Source organism: Macrobrachium rosenbergii, chromosome 4, assembly GCF_040412425.1.
Source record: "Macrobrachium rosenbergii isolate ZJJX-2024 chromosome 4, ASM4041242v1, whole genome shotgun sequence".
NCBI classification, from domain to species: domain Eukaryota; kingdom Metazoa; phylum Arthropoda; class Malacostraca; order Decapoda; family Palaemonidae; genus Macrobrachium; species Macrobrachium rosenbergii.
In genome coordinates, this window is record NC_089744.1 from 76,868,185 (window position 1) to 76,896,016 (window position 27,832).

Consider the following 27,832-nt stretch of genomic DNA (forward strand, 5'->3'; position numbering starts at 1 on the left):
GTTTTCGAAAAAATCTCGAAATAAAGGAAAAGTTCTTCACTTTCATCCAGTTATTTAATTTTTTTCGCGATACGAAATGAACAGGCCTAGTTAAAGATAACGAGTGTTTACAGAAATTCCTCTTAATGTGCTTAATTAAGGGACACTTTCCTCGTCAACTGAATACAACATTTTGACGAATGAAAAGCGCAACCCGTATAACGTGAATATTAAATAATTTTGTTTTCGGTCTAATATTTTATCAAACCTTAATCAGTGAGAGCTTCAAGATCACAAGGAACAGAAATGTGATTACTTTCAATTACTATATTTTTCAGCGATTTGGGAATATTTCATGATAAATTACCAGTGTCATTGCATGATAAAACTATTTACATCTATTGCAGCCTTTTGGAGAAATTCAACAGATTTGAATATCTAGGGTAACAGCTCTGAACTTCAAGTTATCAGTTAGCTCATAATGTAAATGTTCTTGTAATAAGTTAGTTTCAGTATATCCATGTCACATTTTTATTTACTTATAACCCTAGAATACTGATTAAACTATGAAACAATGCTTACTATGAAACTATATTTACGAGAATACTGATTAAACTATGAAACAATGCTTACTATGAAACTATGCTTACTAGAATACTGATTAAACTGTGAAACATTACTGATTAAACTATGAAACTATGAAACTATACGAGAATACTGATTAAACTCTGAAACAATGCTTACTATGAAACTATACTTACTAGAATACTGATTAAACTGAAAAACAATGAAACTATGCTTACGAGAATACTGAGTTAAACTATGAAACTATGAAACTATGCTTACTAGAATACTGATTAAACTGTGAAACAATGCTATACTATACTGATTAAACTGAAACTATGCTTACTAGAATACTGATTAAACTATGAAACAATGCTTACTATGAAACTAAGCTTACTAGAATACTGATTAAACTATGAAACAATGGCGATAAGAAAAACATACCTGTCGACGTATATTTATAAAAGCACTGCAATAAATTCCTGGTGATCACGAGGAATAATGTAGCGTTTATTCTCTGGACGCAGCAACACAGCCACTGGAGAGTCCTGAGGAATTAATTACAATGATTTTATAAAGTATATGAATAAATGTCTTCAATTTGGGAAAATACGGAAAAGAAAATAAATTTATAAATACAATCAAAGCTCATAAGGTGTTGAAACACTGAGTTATTACAAAGTTTAAAGAGAGCCGTCACTCCCTTTATAAGTAATAAATAAATAAAAAGTAACCACGTGAATACAATTACAACAAACCAAGAGCCATTTAGCACTGACATTAAGTAATGTATCAAGTCTGCTTACCAGCAGTTTGCTAATGGATTCGTCAGTCATTAGTCTAGGGATTTTTTTTTTTTTTTTGTCTCGAACCGTCATGGTGTTATTTTTTGCCTCCTCTTTTTTTAGTTTTCTGAAAAGAAAACTCTTGTACCGGCTTTGTCTGTCCGTCCGCACTTACTCTGTCCGCCCTCAGATCTTAAAAACTACTGAGGCTAGAGGGCTGCAAATTGCTATGCTGATCATCCACCCTCCAATCATCAAACATACCAAATTGCAGCCCTCTAGCCTCAGTAGTTTTGAGTTTATTTAAGGTTATTGTTAGCCATAATCGGTACTCTGGCAACGATATAAGCCAGGCCACCACCGGGCAGTGGTTAAAGTTTCATGGGCCGCGGCTTATACAACATTATACCAAGACCACCGCAAGATAGATCTAGTTTCGGTGGCCTTGATTATACACTGTACAGAAAACTCGATTACGCCAAAAAACTTCGGTGTATTTTTTACTCGTTTTTAATTTAAAAACAGAAAATGAATAATCGAGTACAGACAAAAAAAAGTTCCCTTCCCATGAACACAAATGCAGCTCATGGATAATCATCATTTCCGAAACATTTCTGCAAAATCTGTTTGTAGATCATTCATTAATAATTACTATTTATGGCTACTCCTTCCAATACCTTATCAGGACTACATCGAAACTCAGCAGCAGGATTGTATGCTTTCTCTTTTTTTTATGGTCCACCTAATTAGATTTATGTGTGGGGCACCATTTGAACTGAATCCCGAATTCCACAACACTTCGTCAATTGTCATCAACACTGTGCACTGAAAGAGAACGTTAGCTTCCTGCTGCTCGCGAAAGAAAACGTAATTGACACACATTTCTTGGATTCCTGAACTACAACTTTGTCACGATTGGCAAAGCCTCTGAATCTCTAATGGTCCATTATGATTTCTTGATATATTTCTTTTATAATATATTTTCGATTTTATGTAAACTTTGTTTGAATTAGGAATTTTATCATAACTGCTTTAACATCATTTGCTTTTCAAGAACCCTAACTCTTTTTGCTCAGGGTTTATCTTCATTTAAGTCGCAAAACTTTTCTGTTCTTATAAATATTGTTGATGGCAGCATTTCATCAATTCCACTAATGATAAACTTAATAAAAAAGAAATAATACATATCAAGATATGTGTACCATCTTTCATTTAAAATATCATTCTTTCTCATCTTTGATATGGCTTTTCTCCTCTGCTACATGCTTCAGAGAGCCTGAATATCAGTTATCCCTGGTCTCTCCTTTTTTTAATTATGCTAAAAACTGCTACATTCATGTATTTCAAAAGAAGAATTTTTCTCATACTAAGATGAAATTGATAGCTTGGGTTCATCTCTAATTGGGAAAGTTTTAATTTCTTCGCAGAGAAAGTTCTTGACAGTTTTTCGCATGTACCTCTTTTCTCGTCTCTTCTGTTCTCAAGGATGCACAGCTTGCTCCCCCACAGGGCAAAAAGAAAATTGCTCTCTGAATCTCCCCATTTTTAATCATCTGCTATCTCGAGATTACTCCTCGTGATTACTTTAATGTGTCCTGATCTGCGATAGGATTCAATGTCATTAGTCCTGTTTTATACTCTCTGTCTCCTTCCTCTGTGCCGCAAGGTACATTTTCTGTCTCTTTTCTACAGATAATATATCTGTCATTGTCCCTCCTCGTCCGAGGGCCAAGGCTTTTCAGCAAATTACACTGTAGAAAATTCATTTTTTCACTATCAATTTTGTGAATTCTCTCCTTCCCTCCACTTTCCCAGATATAATCTATCTCTTCCGAAGCGAGAAGGCCCATTTTCCCAAGACATCCATCCAGTTTTATTATTTTTTTTTTAAATTGACCGGGAAAGGAGAATGATCTATCCATTCTATTAGACACAGCTTAAAACCACAAGCATCAAACGCACATCAAGCCATCCCTCCAACCCGCAGGAATTTAGCTGCTATATGCTATCTTGTTTATTTTCGCATTTTCTCCTTTCTCAGGCTTATTATTTCATTGGTATATTGCTGATCTCTGAAGACCCGTACAGATGCAAAGGGACGAATTATGGATGCTTGGATGTAGTAGATGATCCTCAATTATTATCCGTAAAGAAGGGTTGTCTTTACTAGTTAAATTAAGCCTCTTATATCTATAATAACGTTAGCATCGAAGCAATTAAATAGCTATTAAATCTCCAGTTACTATAGTACAATCCATACGTTCCATTTGAAGGCAAATGAACAGCGATCTCAATACACTACAACGGAGCTTTCATTCTAAAGTTATTACCGCAATACTCGAACAATAAGTTCACAAGTCTAAAACCTGATATGGGAGAACATTATTCCACTATGGTGAAGTTAGTTCAAATTTATATCCTCGATGGTATTCATCGGCCCACAAAATAGATTGGCTGTGTTTATACACACGAATAAATATGTTTATGTCAATTTATGCAGCAAGATCTGGGGAGAAAAGGGGAGATATTTGATTCAACAGCCAACATTTCCGAGAAACGGGAAAAGATTCAGTCCCAGACCAACCAGGAATAATACCAGTAAGGGTCTGGTCTGCTTGTTAGAGATTGGATGGTCTGTGTTGACATTTTTTCTTCTTCTTCTTCTTCCTTCTTCTTCTTCTTCTTCTTCTTCTTCTTCTTCTTCTTCTTCTTCTTTCTCCTCACGCCTGACGACGATATTTCCAACCTCCCTGTTTTTAGGAAGGAAGATCCAATTACCCGAGTCCCATTTTTTTTTTTTTTTTTTTTTACTAAGGAAGCGAATATAATTCGGAGATCTCAAAACATATCCCCGGCAATATAAAAAAAAAAAAAAGATTCCGATAACGTTTTTATTTGGTAAAGAAAAATTAATTAACGTTGCGATATGTTTGCAGTTCATTATTTTTTCCATTTATATTTTCCAGTGAGATTTGACGTTTTATAAGGAAATTACCTGTATCACAAATCCTAGAATAATGAAAAGAATATATAAGTTAACATTTTTTTATTGACATGAATCCGATACTTAGTATTTGAAGGAAACTCACAGTTGTTATTTATATAATCATTCTCTATGCTTGAACAGGGAAAGTAAAGCTATTTCACATAACATCTACATACACGTATTTTATATATATATATATATTTATATATATATATATATATATATATATATATATATATATATATATATATATATATATATATATATATATATATATATATATATATATATATATTACATACTGGTATATATATAGTGTGCATGTATATATGCATATGCAATCACACACCCACACATAAATATAAGTGTGTATGTAATTAGTCCGTGCAGTACGTGAATTGTTCAGCGAAAATACATACTGACAACATCATCGTAAAATCCTGACTAGGACATAAGGAGAAATGGTGAAAGGGTTAAAAATATTATTGAGTATTCTGGCACAGGTAAGTGCGTGTTTATGTTTAAAAACTTCCATACATGCCACTTACAGAATAAATCTTTTCACAGATAAGATGTTACGAGGATTATCAACCATAAGGGGCAAGTAGCAGTTCGGCGGACGCAGAGACACTGGTCAGAAACAGTCAAGAGGACCATGACTTTCAACCTATCCTAGTTTTACAAATTTCCTCAAAACTTTGTGAACTGATTACGTGAATATCAATTGTACAAGAATATTTCTATATCATTATTTTCTTTTACTGTCCCTTTGCATGGTAAGAGTTTGTTTGGACTTAGAAACTTGACATCAAAAAGTTTCCAGACTTAACATTGTTAGACACTGTTAATATACATACAGTTAATATATAAACAATAATAAGCGTGGAGTTCGTTTACAACAATTCAACAAACCTGTGATTAATAATTAATGATAGTGGTAATGGCGATTAACGCAAAAAAAAATTAAAAATTCCAAAATTTTCCAGGAAAATTAATATACCCAGTTAATAAACATAAGTAAACATGAAATATATGTTAATAATCGTAACAAACCTATAAATAATGACAAACTTATAAATAATGATTAAAAATATTGGTGATTACTGCAGAAAAATAATCATTAATGGAAGAAAAGGCATTAAAAAAATCTATAATAAAAAAAATTTATAAAGGCAAAAATAATTGTACTCACCGAAACTTCATAAGTTTTTGCCTCGTTTATTAATTTTGTAGAGTAGTCGGATGCACTCATCTATGGACAGACAGGGACCATCGACTGGGAAAGGGGGAGAGACCACGCCACAAATTGCATTTGTAGTATTCTGAATGAAAGGATATAGCATGGTCTGCTGTCAGTTCGTGGTGAAACAGACCCAGTCGTTGTCACAGAGACTGGCAGACTTCCTTTCCTGGGAAGCCACTGACATATTTTCACTCTGTGCCTTTTCATCTTGTTCAGTTTCAACAAAAGCTTCCTTAGCCGTTCAGAGGTGTTGCAAAAATCCTTCTTTACAGGCCGAAAACCTATGTCATAATGGCAAATTAAAATCTTGTAGTATTTAACTTCACCTCGGTAGAGGTATTTTTCGCACAATGACCTGATTTTGAGGTCAGACTCCAAAACATTGCCAGTTCTGGGTGTTTACGGGGGTAGTGCCTGGAACAAACTAACAGAAGTTGTGTATTCTTAGAAAGCCTGTTATTTTCCTATTGTTTGGGTTCCTGCCCCTCTGGTCCTCTAGTGTTGTACCTCCCTTAGACAAATTTTTCATACTAATTGGTCCTCATAGTGGTTATTGTATGACAAGAGATAAATGCAGCCTTGCAGAGAGTAATTCCCCTGCCCTTGAAGGTAACAGAGACATGCTGTCTGCAAGTTGAACAGTTCTCTTGGTACCAGTCTTCCTAACAGTTCTGGTGGGACAGACTAAGGTTCTTCTGTCTTTTAGGAACATTAACAGCCCGTGTTTCTGGTCTACTATCTCTGTCTCCTTTTTTTCTTTCTTTATCTGGTGTTCAGCCTCATTAATAGAAGGTTCCACAGGTAGGGAACCACTGCTGGTAATGGCACCGGCACTGACTTCAAACTGATTGGGGTGACACTATAATCATAATAATAATGAGATCTTTTTCTCTATCTTTTCACAACAGCACTACTAGCCTTCCCTTTACGTTTCCCTTTTCTTTTTTCTCTTTTAATATTGCTGCTTTCTTCTTTACTCTCACTTATTATGACACTGCCTTGCTTAATAGCAATATTATCACCAAGATCTGCTACCTACAAATGCTCGTAATCATCACAGCCACCATCATCTGAACAAGAAACATCACCCATAATAGCGTTACCTTTACACATAGAAGCTACTTAGGCCGATATAATGAACTATTTTCCTTTTTGCTTTATTCACACTATCTGAAAGAGCCCGGTAACATCGAACACTTCCGCAGAATCTGCATTATCTAAACTCACTATAGCGGCAATAGTACCACTCGATGATGAATAATACCGACGACAATAGCAATAAAGTAGATTATCAACGGAGAAACCACGCAAGTCCTGTGAACAACGAACTTTCCGAACGCCGATTGGTTTTCACATAACAATAGCAAAAGCTCCTATTGGTTCGATTGCCGTTCGGCGTTTAACATTATTCCCAACTATAGATGTCTCTTATAACGGCTCTCCAGAAACATGGTTTGTAGATTAGCTGAACCGTCGTCGCATGGCGTTTAACAATATCCTCGATGACATCAATTTGTCATAATGCTTCTTCAGAAACATGGTACGCAGGTGCTCGCGTTAAGTGAAAAACTCTGAGCACTAAAAGCAACTTCTCACCATAATGCAGGCGGCGCATGGCATTATGCTCAATGCCACAGTTTTCTGAAATATTTGTGGAACGGATGCAAGTTCTAACCTGAATTTCTTTGTAAGTGGTTAAGATTCATGAAATTTTATAAATTATATAATTTACAGTTTTAGGTTCGCCGTCATTTACATCTGAATGTTTTCCACAGCTGATTAACGATTCGAGAACCGAACACATTTTCATGATGCATTTTTATTTACAAAAAAGTTAATGCTAATATAGAGATGTGTTAGGGAAAAGAAAGTAAACATCAAAACTGCAAGATTTTGACCGCCTAACAAAAGAATCATCCAAAATCGGCGAGTAGTGAAAGTCGTTCACCTAGCAAAAAAAAAAAAAAAAATTCCATGTCTTGGCAAGAAATTCATTCCCTCGTTCTATTTATCCCAAAATATTTTAAATCACAGACGCAAAAATAATTCTCGCTCTGGGCAGAGGAGGAATTGGAAACGTTGCCCCCTAAGTGAAGTGGTCGGAAGCTATTTTTGCCGTGGTCACTCGACATCATTCGACATGCATTTATGCAAGAACTCGACCTTTACATTAAAAGTGCATATCGGTAAATAGGTTCCTGTCATCTGCTCATGGACGGTAGCCTTCAAAATGCATTGGCAGTCGAGCTTACGTGAAATAGAATAGAATAGAATATAGAATTTAGGCCACAGGCCAAGAGCTGGGACCTATGAGTCATTCAGCACTGAAATGGAAACTGACAGTAAAAATCTTTGAAAGGTGTAACAGGAAGAAAACCTCGCAGTTGCACTATGAATCAATTTTTAGGAGAGGGTTGAGGAAAGTAAGATGGAAGAAAAAGAATATGATCATATGTACAGTAAAAGGAATGAAAGGAATTGCAGCTAGGGGCCGAAGGGACGCTACAAAGAACCTTTAGTAATGTCTACAGTGCACCGTATGAGGTGCACTAATAAGCACTAACCACCCACGGACACGTCCGTGAAAGAACACCCGATGAAATAGACGAAAATAGTTAAATGCATGAACGGATAGAAACGCTACATAAGTATCTATATAAACAGATTATTAAGTAGGTAAATAAATTAATAAATAAATCGACAAATAAAAAAGGGAAGGAGAGCATGAGTACGCAAATGAACAAATGGGTCTGTCATCAATTCGTTATTTTTGCGAGTGGGCTTTATTGTTTTGTCAGTAAGTAAATGAAGTAAAATAATATAAATAAAATATATAATATAAATAATCAATCAACAAACAATAAAGGGAAAGCTGCGTGGTTATATGAATGGTTAAATAATTGTCATCAAAAGGTTAAATTAACGATAGACCTTATTTTGTCAAAATAAAATAACAAACGTGAAAATTTATAACAGAAACATGAATAAAAAGGAAAATAAATGAATAAAAGGAATACCACTCCACATAACATCCTGTCCTCTGTCAAATGAGAAGTATATAAAAACGAACGAAATATTACAGTGGGCAAATACACCGACTGAATCCAGCGCTTAAACTTTTCCCGAAACGAGGAAACAAATACAGTTTTCGTCCCAACTTTCTCTCTGATTTGACGTCATGTTCACAGTTATTATTCAGCCTAAGTAAACTAAACTTGCTGAAACTTGGAAACTTGATGAGCAGATGGGAGGTCACTTAAAAGGAAGAGGTCCTGGCAGAATTTTGGTAGATGAAGTAATGTATATATATATATATATATATATATATATATATATATATATATATATATATATATATATATATATATATATATATATATATATATATGACTATTTATCACATAGTGATTCATATACAATATACAAATGGTCTAGGAGTCCACTGAAATAATAACGAATTTTAGTTGATAATAAGTCCACCGTGGTCATAACCAGCGACGGACGAGGAATCAGGACTACAGTTAGTGCGTCAGTAGTCCTGATTCCTCGTCCGTCTGGTTCGACCTCACGGGACGGTGGACTTATTATCAACTAAAAAATTCCCCTTGATATATATGAAAATATAACCACGTTTTATCAATTATAATATATATATATATATTTATATATATGATATATATATATATATATATATATATATACATATTATATATATATAATATTTATATTATATATAAAATCACGGTGAGTCAACTGAATAAAACTCACTATTAGTTCGTTATAACCACTTATCAATTATAATTCCCTTTAGTGTTGATATTAACATTTTATATAATCTTTGTTTATATAAAATACGGTTATATATATATATATATATATATATATATATATATATATATATATACATATATAAATATATATATATATATATATATATATATATTATTTTTTTCTTGATGTTGCCTTGTAATATGTAAATCATCCCATAGTTTTGATATGTTTACTCTTCTATTTATCATGTGTTATGTGTAATGATAATAACTGTTGAAGTATCATAATATTATGTAGTGTAATTTCATATCTCAAAAGAGTTAGTGATTTGGATAAGTTAACAGCATAATTTAAAATTGGTAATACATTTTAATAGTAATGTTGTATGTGATCGCACTTTTGTCCCCTAGCAACAAGTGTTCTGTGCTCGTGATTTTGTATGTCGTGTTTTGGTTCAGTTATCGTCGCAGGAGATAATGAGTTAACAAGCGTGGGAGTGGCAATCGAGTCTGTAAAAGCTTTGTCCCTTACGAGAAAAGACGAATGATTTCGCAATGTTTCATGTACTGTTCTGGAAACCAACTCTGGTTCTTCGTGTTTGTTTTGAAAGCATGCCATTTGTGGCTGGCCAGGTGCCGTCTGTTTTGAAAGTGTTGAGATTTCACAAAGAGCATCATCCCATACGATTTTTTGTTCAAGTCACATATGCCTTTTTGAGAGTAAATGCACGTATCTCGATCGATTACGTCATGTTTTGTAGGATTGCAATGCTCTGATCACGTATTATTCTGACATCATCTGATTGTTTCATTTCCCACTGGAATCCTAAAGTTTGCTCATTCTGATTCCAGAGACCGTTAGTGTTGGTTTTCTCTCTCTCTCTCTCTCTCTCTCTCTCTCTCTTCAAAAGAGAGAAATTATTACTGCAGTGTTAGTGTGGTCACTGGTATTAATCTTAGCTTTTGAGATCTGATCTGAACATAGGAAAAGTGTATTTGGTAACAGCTCCTAACAAAAAAGTGTGTTTTGTGAATCTAAATCATTTCAAGTGATTTTGCAAAAGTTTTCACAATCTTGTGTAAAGTAAAGTGAATTTTACTTATTATTACCATGGTATAATATGGTATATTAAGAAAATTTTGCCTTAGTAAAATTATTATTGGTAAATCTTTTGTATTTTTGTGTGTTTTTGTGTTCGCAATCTTTTGATTTTTCACATTTTATATATTGGTGATTTAACATTTATTTACTTAGCATTTTAAATATTTCTTGCCAATTTAGCATTGCATACTTTATTTAATTTTCAATTTTTAAGATTTTATTTTCAAATCTTGAGTAATTCTTGAGTTTAAATTTTGCTTGATTAACTTAATTTGTTGATAAATCAAAGTTTTTGTGATTTAGTTTTGTTTAATAATTTAATTCAAGAATTAATTAAATTTGGTGTTTTTTCAAGTAATAGTAAATTTCTTCAGATTGTGAGTTCTAATTATAAATTTTGAATTTAAAAATGAATGTGTTTACTAAATGTTTTTAAAACAGTGTTTCATTTGCCAACCACCAGTGAACAGGATTAACTGTGTGCATAGGGCAAAGTGATAAACATGTTTTGTTTCTTTAGTTTTGCTGAAGTGAATTAAGACCTGGGAAACAGTTTAAAGTTGTTTGATGGAGTGATGCCCTTTTACTCTAGAATATTTCTTGTTTAACTGTTGATACCTCACACTTGTTTTGACAAACTTAGTTTGATTTTTCACATGACTAACGAGCTTTTCAAGGATCACTGTTACCTTTACAGTACTCAGTCGTAATTTTTACTGTTATGTGAGTTCAGGTATCCAGCTGAAGTAAGGTAAAATTTCAAAATCTGTGAACAGTTGTGTAATAACCAGGTACTTGGTATGCTTTTGACTTTATACTATATATATATATATATATATATATATATATATATATATATATATATATATATATATATATATATATATATATATATATATATATATATATATATATATATATATATATATATATATATATATATATATATATATATATGTATATATATATATATATATATATATATATTATATATATATATATATTTTTTTTTTTTTTACAAACGACCTTTTGATCGTTTGCATTTTGCTTTTCCTGTCTTGATATTTCAATATAACATAACGTAAAATGAAGGAAGTACTAGATGTTTTGTAAAGTTCATTTGACGTTTTCCCACGCCTTGCCCATTCCAACAATGATAACTCAGGTGTCAAATGAGGAGGTAAATTCATGACTGTACCCAAAGTCATTTCCAACCCCAGACCAGACCCAATAATCCTCGCTCGAGGGGAAAGTTAGTAGCCCTTTTGCACATTAAAAAGAAACTTTTGAGATTTCACACAGTTCCGTTATTGTTAAACAGTCCCCAGCCAATCTTGTCATGAGAGCCCTCTGAAGAAATTTCCCCTCTGATCAGCTACCTGCCATGCAATTAAGGGTCACCTCCTTGACTTGACCCACACCTGCATCTCCTCCCACTCAGCCTTGCCTCTCCACTCTAATTATCTCATTATTGTCCTCTCTCTCCCTCAAACCTTTTATCAGCCAGCTCTAAACGGCCTTTCCAGATACCTGTCAGGATTATCCACATACCCCGAGAAGAAGACAATGGAAGACCCTATTAAGAGTGAACTGTCAAAACACGACCACTGTCGGCGCCGTTTGCAGTATAAATACAAGCCCCAACGGAACATTCTTTCCTAGCGTATCTTACGACGTCTACCTGTCTACAAGCCTGTTTGAATAGGGACTCCGATCGAGTCCCCACTAGACATCTCTCTGATGCTGTCACTCTGAAGGTGGTCTTAACTAACCTCCTTGCCGTTTGAGCACTGATGACTCTGTAGCCCAACAGCACCCTTACGCTTCATCTAGTTCCTCTATGGTGGGGGACTGTACACAACGCAGCTTCCATTGAATCTCCTGCTATGGGAAACTAGCTCTGATCTACTCAAGTCTTGTCCCCTGGACTAAGGTGATGTGATTGGAGGTTGTTTGTCTGGCCTCACCATTTTATCTTTTACCTGAATTTCCCACCTGTTCTCCTATTCCTATATACATACCCCTTCGAATTCTCCCTCAGAGATTCTTGTGATTTTGATTGTGGTGTTTGATTTATCAATACTGGAATACTAGTGTTAGTTTTATGTTTGCCTTGACTATAAGTGTTAACATACAGTGAATTACTAATACCAGTGTCGAAGACCAGTGTTTTGTTATTTGCTTGCATATTCCAAGTTAAATGTCACTCGAAATTCCTTCATATATTACAACATCCCCTGCTCTTGCAGATCCGTGTTGCAAGTACCTGTTGTATGAAATTACCTGTAGATCAACGGTGCCATCTTCCTGCAAAACTACAGGTGCCATATCAGGTCAAGATATCCAGAACCCCAGTGTGAACCTTGTCTTGCTTGCTGTAACCCATCCTGTACTATCTAAAGATTCTATCCCATATTTGCAAAGTGTGTTAGCCTAAGAAGGCATAGTTATGGCGCTTGCACTTGTGTGGCACTCTTGCACACTGATTGTGATCTTAGTACAGTAATTTGGATGGTGCCACAGAGCTCTACTGATAGCTCCTGTAAATATTTCCTCTTCTGATACTTTAGTGAATTACATGTTTTAAATGGACTACCTAAGTTTACCTTAAAACCTTATTTTGATGGTATTTTGAGTATAGTCACTAATAAAACCTTTTCTGACCACTGGAGTGTAGCCCCCTTAGTTCAGCTACCAGTATCCAAGTCATAATGAGAGCCATCACTTATTCCCATGGCTGACGAACGTGAGAATGGCGACCTTGCCAGGATCCTTAGAGCTTGGATGCAAGCAGCAACATCACTTTCACTTGCATTTTATAACCCCTTACAACTCAGCCAACTAGCAGTTACAACTGGCTAATCTGAGTTCCCCTTCCTGATCCACACATTTCTATAGCAAAACCTGTTTGGCATCTGTTGACTACAGCACACAACAAGTAAGCACACTTTTCTTAGTATTTCATGTTTTGAAAATTTTCAACTTGTGATTCACGAGTCTTTAAAATCCACACCTCATGCAAGGCTGCTCTCCTGTTTCACTCCGCAGCCTTGAGATCGAGTTGCCACCAACCACTTAACTGTAGCTTTACTGAGTGTGAGTGCAGTGTTATTTACGAGACTGTGGGTCTCAGCTTATTTACTTACTAAGTGTTTAGTAAGTGCAGTGATACTAGTGTTAATGATTTAATAACCCAGGAAAGTGAGCATTCCCAGTCAAAGATTACGTAAACCTCCTCGCTAAGAAAATCCTTTCTGGCAACCCCATACGTCAGCCGTCCAAGATACTAAGAAGAAACTTACCCATTCATTCAACCAGTGTAGTCAAATTGCCTTTTACAGTTTAATTACTTATCTGAACACGTCATAAGTTACGTAAAATTATCTTTTCTATTATATTAGTGAAATTTATTTTTATAATTGCTTAATTAATATACTGCAGTGAAAAATCATTCAAATTAACGTAAATATGAATATCCTTCCTGTAGGATAAGTGTGTATCAGTTATTGATATACAACTGAATGGAATGTTGTTATGTCTATGGTTAGCAACGCATTACCTAACTCCATCCACGCCAAGATTTTGGCGCAAACGTCAGGTGCCCTGTACCCACCATATGATTAAGATGCTTCTGTAATAAACCATCAACAAGGGAATAGTGCCTCTTACTTACCCGGCCCATAGAGTATCCTTTATGGCGCAGTGACGGAGTATTACCTACTCAGAATGTCGGGGTTTTGTAGAAGGTTGCTGAAAAACACCCCTAGATTAATAAGACTTAGGAGACGCCAGAAGCGGCATCGGCGATGGCGCAACAGTGGATCTAAACACATTAATTCAGTCATCGTTACGGCCATACGAACAGGTGGGAATAATTCAGCACTAGGCAGGGGGAACAGCAAGCATATTTCCCAAAAAACTGCAAGTATGCGATGTCAGTGGAGGGTTTTAGGTACTGGAAGTGATCTACGGAAGATCGGATAAAAATCAGCAAGTTTTCCCGTGATGAGGCAGTAATGAATATCAGGCTACTATGCGAAAACAAATTGCAAAGTGCAATAGACGCCCAATTATCTTCAGCCCAGGGGTAGAGGACACCTTTGATGCCCTGAGAAAAATAACCATGAAGACAGCGAACACAGCGGTTGTGTGGGATAAGTTCTTCACAGGAAGACAGAGAGAAGAAGAAACGGCAAAGGAATACATCCACAGGTGCCAGCAGGAGACCCTCGAGTGTGTATTTGTGTGCCCTAAGTGCAGAGAGGATTTATGTGAACATGTGCTGGCAGGTAAAATTGTAAGCGGCATCCGGAATCAAAAGTTAAAACAGGATATTTTGGAAAACTTTGAGAAGTACAGTTCTGTTAATGCAATCATGGCAAAGTGCGAGGCATTCAAGGAGGCAGTACAAGAATGCAGGGGCCCCACACAAAGAGGGGAGCGAAGAGAGTTCAACAAGGCAGGCATCGAGAGGGAGGAGGAACCAGTGGAAGAAGTAGCAGCAGTGAAGACAAATTACCAGAAAAAGAAGGAAGATGTGGTGAAATCGAGCTCCAAGGCAAGAGCGAAATGTGAAGTTTTGCAGGACTGCGCACCCGAGTGGCTGTGCTAATTGCCCTGCTAGCACTGCAGAATGTTTCCACTGCGTAAAAAGAGGACACTTTGCTAATCGTTGCTACGGGAGCAAGAGTCGTACACCTAGCAAGGGCGCATCGGATGGTAAGATAGGCACCATTACTGTGAACAGAATCGACAGCGGACAACAGGCTATGCAGAAGACAACATCAGTGGCTGGAAGGTCCGATCGAGAAGTGTTAAGTGTTGGCACTGCATCATGCACACAACCGACCGTGAATGTCATGGTCTCGTATCTTAAAGATAATAAAGGTTGCATATTAGAAGCTGTAGCTGATACTGGAGCTAAGGTATGCATTGCTGGGTCAGTCCAGGCACGGAGCCTGGGAATTGATGTAAAAAATCTAAATAAAGTGGAAGTAAAGCAACAACATGCAGCAGGAGGTCTAATGAGTGTAATGGGCTATTGTCAGGTTAACATTAAGTGTGGCAGCATGTCAACAAGTGAGTGTATGTATTTTGTCAATGGGACAAGTAAATTATTTCTGTCATTAAGAGCATGCAAATCATTAGGGTTGGTGGATCCTAATTTCACGAATCACACAGTTTTTAATATTCATAGGAATGAAGTTTTGGGCACATTAATGAGAGACCCAATGAGCTGACATACTCTCCCACAGAGGATAATGTTCCCCTACTCAAGTGGTGGCTGCTGTAACGTTTCTTAGGTGCAACATTCAATGTAAATAGAAGACCCTTTCCCATAGTGAGCGGCAAACCACACCACATTCACCTGCTGCCAGGTGTGGTGCCACACGCTTACCATACACCAATTACTATCCCTAAGCATTGGGAGAAAGAGGTCAAAAAGCAGATAGACGAGGACGTTCTAGCGGGTATCTTGCAACCTGTGCCTACTGGGGAGGTAACTGAGTGGTGTGCCCGCACAGTGGTGGTAGGCAAAAAGGAAGGCACTCCGAGGAGGACTATAGATTTTCAAAAACTCAATGCATGTTGTAAAGGGAAACGCATCACATGTTTGCACCGTTTGATATAGTGTCAAGTGTCCCGGTGCATACTTTTAAGACTACGGTTGATGCACACTGGGGATTCCATCAGGTAGTCTTGGATGAAGAAATTCGAAATCTTACGACCTTCACAACCCCTTGGGGGAGGTATCAGTATTGTCCCACACCCATGGGGCACTATGCTGCCCCGGACACATACGCCAAAAGATTTGATGATGTAATTGTGGATATCCTGAGGAAGTTTAAATGTATTGATGATATATTGTTGCATGATTCTGGCATAGAAGAAGCTTTCTGGCATACTTTTGATTTACTGTTAGCATGTGAGAGGAATGGTGTAACTCTTACCCACATAAATTCCAGTTGTGTCAGAGGGCTGTGAATTTTGTGGGCTATAATAGTGGGTGGGATAAATACCTGCCTTTGGATGATAAACTGGCTGCTATAAAGAAGTTCCCAATGCTTGACCAGCCCACCATATCCGATATTTGGTCGTGGTTTGTGCTGGTCAATCAGTTGGCTCCCTTCGTTGCAACGGCACCTGTTATGACACCATTTCGGGAATTACTGAAAAAAGAGGGCCAGTAAAAAAGCGTACTGGGATGAAATTCTGATGTCTAAATTTGAATACACTAAAAATGAGTTCTGTAGATTATTATCTGAGGGTCTGCATTATTATGATAAGACAAGGCCAACCAATGTTATGACTGACTGGAGTAAAGAAGGGATGGGCTTTGTTGTATTACAGCAATATTGTTCTTGCATATGTCATGGTGTACCTTTCTGTTGTCAGGGGGGTTGGAAGCTATCCCTGTATGGCAGCAGGCACCTTTCAAAAGAGGAATTGAACTACGCCCCTATCGAGGGGGAGGCAGTGGCTGTGGTCTGGTGTCTGAAAAAAGCTCGTCTCTTTTTGCTGGGCTGCCCTAACCTACTTCTAGTAACAGACAATCGCCGGTTGGTTAAGTTGTTTGGTGATCGGGAGTTGAAGCACATTGAGAATCTCAGACTGTTCCGTTTGAAAGAAAAAACCCTTCAGTATAAATTCTCAGTGAAATACGTGGCAGGTAAAAAAAAATACTGCCGCTGACACCTTGTCTCAGTATCCGAGTCTAAAGGCATCACCAAGCAAGATAGATATGGATGAAGCAGAAGAGGTATGCGGGATAACGTCTGCGGCAATAATCGAGCCATTCTGTGATGTGGATAGTGATGTCATAGTAATCAACAGTGAAGATGTGAAATTTGCTACCAAAGATGATGATTATCAGTTGTTATTGAAAAGGGTAAGAGATGACAGCTGGCCAAAAAGTAAGAATATGATTGAGCCTGCATTACAGCCATACCTTTCAGGTAAGGGAACGGCTTACTATATCAATGGACTGGCCACTTATGCTTTCGACGAGGGGCACATACTTTTGGTAGTACCACAAGCTCTGAGGGAAACTGTGGCACGTGACCTACACTCAGGCCACCAAGGCGCTGATTCAATGTTGCGTAGGGCATGGCAGTCTGTGTATTGGCCTGGGATGGAGGCAGATGTAATGTTTCAGTCTAAATGTACGACGTGCAATGAGAATTCGCCATCCCAACAACGAGAACCATTCATTCCCACCCAACCGCCAGTGTATCCATTTCAGAAAACAGTGGCAGATTTCTTTCGGTTAGATAATAAATGCTATTTAGCATATGCAGACAGATTAACTGGGTGGCTGGAACTGTCGTATTTTGGCAATAGTGTGACCTCATCAAAGATCATCCCTGTTTTGAGGAGGTGGTTCTGCCGTTGGGGGACCCCTGAGGAGATATCCACTGATGGGGGACGAACTTAGTGAGTGCTGAGATATTAGACTTTATAAGCGATTAGTTGCAGTTACGTATCTCATCAGCACAATACAGTGAACCCCATTCGGGGATGCATCAATCGAATAGGCCAAAATGAATTTTAAAACCCATCTTAGAACTGGCCATTTTGATAGTTAAACCAAGAAAAACCCTGTAAAAATGCTTATACCTGAGAATTTTAATAGTTTTATCACAAAAACTGATTTATTCATGAAAAATATGGTGAAAATACAGTAATTATTAGAATATTTTCAGTGAAAAATAAGAATTTTCCGCCAATGATGGTGATATGTTCCACTTCGAATGTGTGAGTCCGCGAACCATGAGAACACGAATATGGGGGTTTACTGTACCCCCAATCGAATGGGCGAGCTGAGGCGGCCGTGAGCTCTGCTAAGCGTATGATAAGGGAAAACATTAAGGGTGACAGTAGCCTAGATACTGATGCCACAGCAAAAGCCCTTATGCAATACAGAAATACTCCCCTAAGAGATGTAGACAAGTCCCCTGTGCAATTAACGTTGGGGAGGCAGTTACAGGACTCTATCCCAATGGCGAATGAATTCCTGCTTTTGGATAATCATTGGATGACAACGATACAAGAGAGAGAGAGAAAAGGTTATGGTCAAAACTTTGCAGAAAGAGGAGAATTATATGACCTGCATGCAAGGCAGTTGCCATACTTACGTGTAGGCAATCAAGTCCTGGTACAGGATGTAGTCAGTAAGAAGTGGGATCAATCGGGGGTGGTAATGGAAAGATGCCCATATAGACAATATTTAATCAAAATAGATGGAACTGGAAGAATGTCGAAGTGAAATTGCTGCCACTTGAAATACATAGCAGCAAAGAGCCAGTGCCCTACTATAGAACCAGCTGGGGCAGTGCCACGTACCCAGGACCAGGAGGTATATGCTGGCCACGGCAGCCCCCCACCCCTTGGTAGGTGTAGTTCAAGGCCAACTAAACGCCCAGCTTGGATGAAGGACTACAAAGGTGTAAAATAGACTGCATTCTGTTTGCTAAGCTATTATTAAGTTTTGCTTCAATTAACCATTCTTTGCTGATTTTTTTTTTCTTTATTTTGCCTTTTCTTTATTTGTCTCTAATTTTGAGTTTTGAGTATACCTATATTTTTGCAGTAATGCGTAGCTTGAGGGGATGTAGGATAAGTGTATATCATGTTATTGATATCAGTAATACTACTGAATGGAATGTTGTTATGCCTATAGTTGGCAATGCATTACCTAACTCCGTCCGCCCAAGATTTTGGCGCGAACGTCAGTTGCCCTGTATCCACCACAGGATTAAGACACTTCTGTAATAAACCATCAACACAGGAATAGCGCCTCTTACTTACCCTGCCCATAGAGTATCCTATACTTCTGTGTCCGTACGGCAACAAGTGTTAGAGTAATCATGGTAAAGTCTGTGGTCTTGTTTGGACGTATGGCCAACTGTCAAGCTGATAGTTCACTGACCCCTACTGTTTACTTAACCTTCACATAGTTCGATTGACTTGACAGATAGTAACTTTGACAGTTCGCTCAAATCTCAAGTGAAAATCCTCCACTTTCTCTTTCATTTTTTCACTCACTGGAAGTCCAACTGCAGGGACGCTCGTTTGTTTGGAAATAATTACGTGTTTCTGGAATTTCTTTAATGATTTTGCGAGACTAACACTCTATACCCTCTACCTTACGAGAACAGTGTGAATTTATCTATATCTTTTGATTTTTGCATGTACCACCAAACATTCACGAACCATTGTTTTATGCTAGCCAAGTGGTTGATTTGTGTACAAACCCATTCGATAACTAGCCAACCCGCATGGCTTCTGCGTGTCCATGACAGTCAAGATATTCCTGTTGGAACTAACACATGTTGTGTGAAGTGTTTTGCTGAGTCTTGTGACTCCCCAGTGAGTGACATTTCGTGCTTTTGCAGTGAGTTGTCTAAGAGAGAAACCATTTGCTTGCTGACTTCTTCTTTTAAACACTGCTAAAGTCCTCTGGGGCCCACCTGCCTAAATGTGTTAGTACGATAATTTGGATAGTGCCACGGAGCTCTACTGATAGCTCCTGTAAATATTTCCTCTTTTGATACTTTAGTTAATTATACATTTTAAGTGGACAACCTAAGTTTACCTTAAACCCTAATTTTGATATTTTGAGTATAGTCACTAATAAAACCTTTTCTGATCACCGGAGCATAGCCCTCTTAGTCAGCTGCCATTATCTAAGTCATAATTAGAGCTATCCATTATCCCCAAGGCTGTGCAAACATGGCAATATATATATATATATATAATTATATATATATATATATATATATATATATATATATATATATATATATATATATATATGTAGTGTATATATACAATAAATCCTGAAAAATCAGTGTCTACTTCCGTAAAAATCCCTTTTATTAGTTTTTAAGGAAACAATAAAAAACTTTTGCACATTTAAAAAATAAGATACTAATGCAGAATTTGCTGCTTTGTATTGAGTAAAAAGGGGGAAATTTAATTATCTGTAAGGATTTTCTTCCCAGCTGCATACGAGACCGTGTTTATGTTTCAATTTCAAAAATTAGTCATACTTTCCAAGTTATCATTTAAATGAGAAAGACACGAAAATAATATTATATTATACAGTACTGCAGTGAAAAAACAACTAACAAAGATATCGAGAATTATTGATATCATTATTACAAAATTCGTACCATAAAAATTTAATATTGAATACAAAATATTTTCCAGGTATTCATTTTTTTTCTGAGTGCAATACAGATATAATATATACACTTATTAAAGATATGAAATTTTCAAAACAAAGGTGACATATTAGAGTTATAAAACAAAAAACTTTAAATCAGTCATGGGAGAGAGAGAGAGAGAGAGAGAGAGAGAGAGAGAGAGAGAGAGAGAGAGGAGAGAGAGAGAGGGAGGGGGCGGGATTGGGAAATATAAAATATAGATGCGAACTGTCCAGCGTTCAACAAGCCACTGACTAGGAACCATACATAAATGAATACGATGCTGAATTCAATGTCACTGAAAGAATTATTTACATGTCAAGCAGCGGTAGAGTTGCAAACTGGACTAGCCCCCAATTGCTTGAATACTGTTTGAAAGCAAATTTCACATTGACATACATTTGCAAAAAGTAATGAAACGGTTACGCATCACCGGAAAAAGAAATTATCAAATAACTTTGTATTACTAGGACTTTTTTTTTTTTAGTGTGTCATTTGGACAATTATGTGACCCCTACAGATTGAGTTACCCGTAAAAAAATTAAGAGCTGACTGGAAAAGTAGGTGATATGAATACAAATGAAGCTACCTAACAATATAACAATCATGACTGGAACAGAAAGGCCACTATCATTCGAGGATTAATATTAGGATATGTAGAGAGGGGGCATACTTGTGGACATTTTGACTAGATAACGGAATTAGTACAATGGCTCTGCGTTTAGTCGCAATATAAACACTTCAGGTGTGTTTAGCCTAAACACATAATCTTAGCTAGTAGCTCTAAAGCATCATTTGATATCATCAGTCCATGATAATCCCATTACCTGCATATCCTTTATACTTTATTATTATTATTATTATTATTATTATTATTATTATTATTATTATTATTATTATTATTATTATTATTATTATATCATAAAGCCTATATGGCTCTGCAACTCGCCGTCTCCAGAGAAAATCCTTAATGAGAGGCGAAGATCAGATTGCATTCCTTTTCCGTAGAAATCACTTCCGTAGGCTCTATGAAGTTACAACATACGTAACAGATAATAACGTGGGTTTCACTATAAACACACTTTACGTAGTGCGTATCTGTACAGATGGCGTGTTTATAAAAAGGTACACGTCAGTACATTTAGGTTTTGTATTAAAATGTCACAGTATCGTAAACGCACAGACCACAAATACAATATATATATATATATATATATATATATATATATATATATATATATATATATATATATATATATATATATATATACATATATATATATATATATATATATATATATACATATATAAAGGCATCGTGTTTACCAATACAAAAATGTAAAAAAAGCACGCTAAAAGAATATATATATATATATATATATATATATATATATATATATATATATATATATATATATATATATATATATATATATATATATATATATATATATATATATATATATATATATATATATACATATATATATATATATATATATATATATATATATATATATATATATAAGATTTCAGCAGCTCTCGTTCAATGTCCTCTACAGACAATTATAGTCTGAACTTCTTTAGTCCCTATTATTTTATTTATCATTGGTACTGCACATTGGTCAATCTTCTCACACATTATTGTTCTGTTCAACTTCTTTATTATTATCTCTTTATATTCTGCCTTCGCAGTATTATATGTTCAAATCACCTTCGACAAAACAAAGTGTAGCTTTCGTTCTTGCGTCGTACTCCATTATTTTCACGTATTATGATGCAATCAATTTGGAATAATAATAGGCCAATAGTGACCGCATACAACCCCAACTGACGGTGAGTTTCTTCTTCCAATGTTCAGCCATCTTCCATAACTTATATTACTTTGTTCCTTGGCCTTTTTTTCTTGTACAACTGCTTTCTTTATTTTGATCTCTGATGAACACTATTTTTGTGTTTAAATAAGAAAAATAATCCCTTATTTCACACCATACCGCTCAAGGGGCCCTTCGTTTACATCACCATCAGTTTCCGATAACAGCAGATACTCATTTTCTATGACTGCCACTTGTTCTTAGAAAACGCAAAAGATTTTATTGTATGGATAACTAAGTTATATAACTAACGTATCCAATAGAAGTATAAAATCTTTTATTTGTCCAAGAATCGTTGTTATATTCTTCATTACTAATTATAAAACATGGTAAAACTACAGATGAGTTGCACTGGCGATTTCTGCGAGTCATCGATCGCCATTACACCAAAATCGGCCAGGATAGGCTATTCTGGAATAGGCCTAATTTCGGTCATATGGGATACATCCTCAATTATGCTTCCGTTGGACTAACCTGACCAGCAACATCCATCCTTTCTTACCTTAACATGGATATACTCGTATACCGACCAAGCATTCTCCTAACTAAACCTTAAACTGAGAATGTGTATGAAAAAAAAAATCGTAAGTTACCTATTGGAAGTTGAGGTTATCGTTGACTTGAGGCGGGTATAAGGTATGCACTGTATCCTTGAGAGTATGAAGCGAAGTGGGTATCAATGGATTATGTCTTCTGAAAAAGAAAAATGTTACGTTAAATTTTTGCCCCGAACACTTCTTATCGTCAATAGGTTAACCCTATTTTACCACTTATCTCCCTTCAGCGACGTTCATTATTCTGGATAGACTCCCCAGTCTTGGGGTCTACAAAATATTGAGAATGACTTCCGGTTTCGTGAATATGGTCTTCAATTTCTAGTTTCGGGTATACAGCCCAGCAATTATCATTAATCTTAGTGGTGTGCAGAATCCATTTGTTTATTGTTCAGTGGCATGTGTTCGCTCGGGTATCGGGATTCTGGACAACCAATTTGAGCGTTTGAGTATTCTGGTATTCTCTATACGATGCAACACCACTTCTCGGAACTATACTAAATCATAAACCGCTTGGTTCATTACACAGAAAAGATAGGACCACGCAACTAACAGCGAATTTTATTACCGTGCAAATCATGAGTACTCTCGTTGCAAGTGTTATGGCATCTCTATTTTGAGTTTAAGGCCACATCTTGAATTGTTGTTGCTTACCTGCAAGGTAAATATGATGGTATTTAGTATTTGAAGTGGAATCACATACTCGTTGCAGACGTCCGAGGATGAAGGGCTAGTGTTTGTCTGATCTACTAAGTATGCCTTGGTTTTACCAGACCACTGAGCTGATTAACAGCTCTCCTAGGGCTGGCCCGAAGGATTAGACTTATTTAATGTGGCTAAGAACCAACTGGTTACTTAGCAACTGGACCTACAGCTTATTGTGGAATCCGAACCACATTACAGCGAGAAATTAATTTCTATCACCAGAAATAAATTCCTCTAACTCTTCATTAGCCGGCCGGAGAGTCGAACTCGGGCCTAACGAGTGCAAGGCCACAACTCTACCGACTCGCCCAAGGAAGAGCTTATTTGGTCTACTACATTTAAGAAGAAGGTGGTAAGAGCATACAAAATACAAAAAGCCTATATAATGGAATCACAACAAACATATAAGCATCGGAGCTCGATCAGTAATAAGGAATTATATTCTGCATACACGAGGTAGAATTTACAGGCTCGAAGCCTGTGTGCCAGATTCGATACTAACATATAATAATTGATTATACTTATACATTTAAACATTATGCAATGCTGGTGCAATCGCTCTCAACTGAACGCGTCTACGGACGGCGTTACATAAGACATCTTACATACGTAACAGCAAGAAAACTTTTTCATTCAATTTAACTACATTCTTGCACACAGGTCGAGTATGCTTTGCATTTGCTAAATAGCTTTGAAATGAATCACGATCGAAGGCAATTCTTATCATTTCCACGCCAGTTACTACACAGGTGGAACAAAACAACGTACTAATTGTATTTGCGGTCTCTGCAAGTTAGTTTCCCTTTGGAACCTTCTTGGGTTTATAGTCTGTTGACTCTATTTATAAGGGTTTTCAGCTGAAGATTTAAAGAAAGAAAGTCGAGGTTCCAAATACTGAATTACAAACGCGTAGGCCCACTTTCGTCAAATCGTTAGAAAGATCCTTGAATGCTAATTTATCTTTCATTTTCACTTCATTCCTTTTCTCACATCTCGAACATAAACAAAACACTAATTTGCTCATTTTAATATTAAGAATTTCCTCAGCCAGGTCATGTAAGTAAATGACCTTAGTGACAGCGTGAATGTTCCGTCATTTCATATCTCATGGGAGTTATCGAGTATGAGATCTGTCTCAATAATAAATAGCATTCTTGTTCGTACCTGAGGCAAAATAGATTATAACGAAAAGGAAATGCAGGTTTTTGGCGAGATGTCTGAGTGATGTTAAGAAAGTTCACTAGTACTAACGTGAACACAAGAATTATATCTAGTAAGACCATTAATTTTATTTCTTTTTTTTTCAAATTACTTATATATACTTTTTATTAAAGTCGGGTTCCATATGTAATTAGTATCATTCAGATTCCTCTCTTACATTCAATCATCCCTAACTAGATTTCGTTGGAGTATCATTAGTCAAGTGTGAGAGAGAGAGAGAGAGAGAGAGAGAGAGAGAGAGAGAGAGAGAGAAGGGGGCGGGGGAGACGAGTTAATGCATTAATTGTATCTGAGCAATGTATTGCTGGCATAAAAAATGTTTCACCTTGCTTATTTTCCTTGAAAGAAAGCTGCACAAACATTTACCTCTCAGAATATCCTTAATGAAAAAAAAATATATAAAAATTAGACCAAAGGCCAAAAGCTGAGACCTATGAGGTCATTCAGCGCTTAAAGGGAAATTGAAAGTAAAACGGTTTATTTAAAGTTGTAACAGGGGGACAACCTCGCAGCTGCACCATGAAACGATTGTTAGGAGAGGGTGGAAAGTAAGATGGAAGAAGAATGTGAACAAGGTACAGTAAAAGGAATGAAAGGGGTTTGTAGTTAGGGGCCTAAGGGACGCCGCAAAGAAACTTAAGTAATCCCTACAGTGCACCGCGTGAGGTAGTAGCCTTGATGACCAAACAATGAAGTTACCAAAGTGATTCAGTGTTACCGAACCATCACTAGAAATCAAGAAATCGATATTTCACTAACGAACATTGCATGTTTGCTTGCCTCATAAAACTACAAACGGCACTGGAATGAAATCCAATGAATATGATATACTTCAGGAACTGTCATTACTATGCTGATGAGACAACTTTTTTTATTATTGTTTTTTTTTTTTTGTGGTGGTTAGAAACAACCAATTACCCAAAAGGGAGGCAAGATATTGAAGGAGGAAATACAGGGTGAAGAAAATGGAAACGAAACAGCAAATGAAAAATAATTAGCCTGCAATGGACAAATGGTTGATATATGGCTGACCAAAAGAGGTTCTTACAAATGGAGAAAAGAGAATTTCAGAAGGGGGAAGAAAAGGCAATGGTGATTAATGAGTAGGGTCAAGTGACAGCAAAGAGGGAATAAGAGAAAGGCGACAAGGAAGGGTGGGAGAGAGAGAGAGAGAGAGAGAGAGAGAGAGAGAGAGAAGAGAGAGAGAGAGAGAGAGAGAGGATAAATGGTATTTGACTGAAATACAATATGAACAAATATGAATATTAAGAGAGAGAGAGAGAGAGAGAGAGAGAGAGAGAGAGAGAGAGAGAGAGAGAGAGAGAGAGAATAAATAAATGTTATTTGGCTATGAAGTACGATATAACTGTGAATGTTACGCGTGCTGTTACTTACTTGATGAGGATAATTTGGTATGTTTCTATGACAACAACATGAACAATTTCAATGACAACAATGCATTTTCTGTAGAGAACCTTGCACAGAAAGATATTAAACTAAAGACGCGTAAGATTTAAGATTTTGATGAATCTTGACGGACCTACTATATAGGTATTCAGTAGTTACACTTAACACGAATTTGATCTGAATATAGAATTCAGGCCAAAGGCCAAGCACTGGGACCTATGAGGTCATTCGACGCTGAAAGGGAAATTGACAACAAAAGGTGTGAAAGGTGTAACAGGAGCAAAACCTCGCAGTTGCACTATGAATCAATTGTTAGGAGAGGGTGGAAAGTCAGATGGAAGAAAGAGAATATGAATGGAGGAGGTACAGTAAAAGGAACGAAAGGGGTTGCAGCTAGGGGCCGAAGGCACGCTGCAAAGAACCTTAAGTAATTCCTACAGTGCACCGCATGAGGTGAACTGACGGCACTAACTCCCTACGGAGACGCGTTTGATCTGCTGTTCTCAACTTACAATAAATATACATTACTTGAAGATGAGTCTAACGAGAAAGATATTCTAAAGAATATGAAATAATTATTTCCTAATAATGTTATCGCTCTTGCTGGTTCAAGAAGTTTGAAAGTAATATTAACAAGTAAAAATTGCGCCGAAGTTTCTTCGGCTCAATCGAGTTTTCTGTACAGCCGCTAAAGTGTATAATCAAGGCCACCAAAAATAGACCTATCTTTCGGTGGTCTCGGTGGTGGCCTATGCCATATGGTTGCCAGAAGCACGATTATGACTAACTTTAACCTTAAATAAAATAAAAACTAGTGAGGCTAGAGGGCTGCAACTGGCATGTTTGACGATTGGAGGGTGGATGATCAACATACCAATTTGAAGCCCTTTAGCCAAACTAAAATCAATCAAACGGTTCGGTTCCTAAATAAACAAGCGTATGAAGAACCCATTCTGCGTAATAAATGTTCTCCTACCTTAACGAATCCAAAAATAATTTTACAAGCAATTTCAATCACAAACGCCTTTGTTCCCTTTCTTCAGGAACCAATTGATCAGCAATGCATTAACATCAAAAGATTAGCTTTAGAGGTTAATGAACGCCCACTAATTTTCGTCTTCTAGGAAAAGTAAGCTAGCGATAAACAACTACTGTACTGACAAGTGTGTGCTGAACGGGACTCCATACTATTAATGCAGAGATCTACTTTATCGAGAAAGAGAGAAAAAAAAAAAACCCTAAATCACACCAAGCAACTGAAAGCCAATTTACGCTTCTCTTCGCGGGTGATTTATGAAGATTAGTGATTGAAGAACATTATCTGGCTTTGCTGGGAAGATTGTTTGGGTAATTCAACGCGCGAGGGAAGTAACGAAACCATTATCATAAATCATTTGTGCATACTTGATGCTATTTTCTTTTCTCTTTTTTATA

At 36.6% G+C, this 27,832-nt stretch overlaps 1 long non-coding RNA gene across 1 annotated transcript in view; it reads right to left on the reverse strand.

Annotated features, from left to right (window-relative positions):
* Window positions 1-985: 985 nt before the first annotated feature.
* LOC136835858 (uncharacterized) overlaps window positions 986-27,832 on the reverse strand; it is a 37,930-nt gene continuing 11,083 nt past the window's right edge. Inside the window, exons 2-3 of the long non-coding RNA XR_010852266.1 lie at window positions 23,105-23,204; window positions 986-1,091 (exon numbers count right to left, since the gene is read on the reverse strand). This is a non-coding gene — a long non-coding RNA (uncharacterized lncRNA). The remainder of the gene's footprint in view (window positions 1,092-23,104; window positions 23,205-27,832) is intronic.